Source organism: Halyomorpha halys, unplaced genomic scaffold, assembly GCF_000696795.3.
Source record: "Halyomorpha halys isolate HHAL.00 unplaced genomic scaffold, Hhal_1.1 Scaffold611.1, whole genome shotgun sequence".
Taxonomy (NCBI): domain Eukaryota; kingdom Metazoa; phylum Arthropoda; class Insecta; order Hemiptera; family Pentatomidae; genus Halyomorpha; species Halyomorpha halys.
In genome coordinates, this window is record NW_027111663.1 from 65,122 (window position 1) to 67,139 (window position 2,018).

Genomic DNA, 2,018 nt, shown 5'->3' on the forward strand with positions numbered 1-2,018 from the left:
ATATTTGGATTATTGCCTTCAGCAGGTATTACAGTTATAATATTAACAGGTAATACATTGCAAATTCATCAATGTTAAAACCATTTGACATGTTTTTCAACCCACGTATTTCCTAATACTTAGACCTCCATGGTCCGTCACCCATATAATAATAATAATAATAAAAAACTATTTGAAGAAGGATATCAAGCGGCTTTCGTTAATCCATGATCATATTAGCATGTCCCATCTAATACTCTTATTAATGTCATTTATCATCCGATATTTAATTATGTATCATCTTATGTAACACTTTAAAGAAGATATTTTTCACAAGGAGTAAATATGCAGGAAGCGATCCTCGACTCGAAATGACCCGTGGAGGAGCTTGAGAAGAAGTCCCTAATGACTAAGTAAGTAGGTCACTCTTGTGCTTACTTCCAACTTCTTCTAGATTTATATGCAATTTTAGGGGGAAAAAACTTCAAAAGAATATCCTTTATTAAAATCTATTTAATGGAAAGAAGGTACATATTTTTCACCTATTCTGTAATTTTCTACTTTTTAGTATTTTTATAGTTTTAAAAATCAAACGGAGAAGAAAAGTCATTTATCTCACACCAATTTTTTATTATTTAAATGAAAAATATTTTATTTACTTATGAAAAATGAGTCTGCCTTAATGGTGCAAAGTGTCTTAAATTACTTTATAATATATTAAACCAACTTCAATTTGAGCGCTTATAGACATATGTAATTCTAATGGTTACTAAGATATATATATTTGCCAAAATAAATTCACGAAATATTGATTTTTTTTTTTTTATTTGGGGAAAAAAAATGTTACTCTTTAAAAAATTGTGTTTCCGAATCTTTTATCTTAAATAATTCATTCAGCATCACTCAAGGGCAATAGCTATTATTAATTTAATTACACAATCCTACTATTTAAACATATTGCCTAAAAATAAAGAGTAAATAAATAATAATAATAAAAACATATAAAATAATTACGTATGTACTAAAATGGATAAAAATAAAATTTTATTTACATCATAAATAAACATAGGAGGTTAAATAATAGAACATAAGAAAATAAATTAGGTAAATATTTAAAAAAAGTAAATAAAACCTTGAACACAATTACTTATTTATCTATTATTATGTATTATATTATTTAATCACAATTATTTTTATCTTCAAATATTAAAAAATAAATACTTAATTCACAATTAACACAACACATTTATTGGCAAATCAGAAACGTTATCTCGAAATAATCTTCGACTTCATTTATATGAAATAAAAACATATTAAATTCATTTTTCTGGTAGTCAAATGTCTTAGTCCAGCTGCGAGTTGAGAAAAAACATTTATAGCGTGTCCTTTATAAACAAAGAATAAAACCATTTGGTTTTAGTCAACCCATGAGCTAATTAATAATTAATAAAACATTAAGTTTTTTAATTATAATTTTTGAGAGATCGTTTCCTGTTCAATAAAATACAACATTTGTCTAAATAAAATAACAGATCAATTTCCTATCTTTCTGAGAAGAATCGGACTATAGTCGATATGGAAATTTTGTTGTGAATAAATCACTTGCTTCAAAGATTTTAACCACCCACTTCTCACCGAATCCCAAACCTGGACCAGAACTGACGCAGAAAAAACACGAACATTCAGACAACACCTCTCTAAAACTTTTATTCCACATCCTGATATCCTTAACCCAATTCATCTTGAATGTATTGATACAGAACTAAATATTCCGCTCCAAATGACCCTCCCACCTAAAGCATTTCATCCTTCTGATATATCTAGTATCATTCAAAGATTATCTACCCGCAAAGCTCCTGGATACGACCTAATAACATCCCACATTCTAAAACTTCTTCCTCTCGGAAAGCCATCATATATCCTCACTTACATATATAACGCCGTACTCCGTTCCACATATTTTCCTGACCCCTGGAAATTATCTATAGTTAAAATGATCCCAAAAACCCAAAAAGCCTCCAGAATACCCATCATCCTAT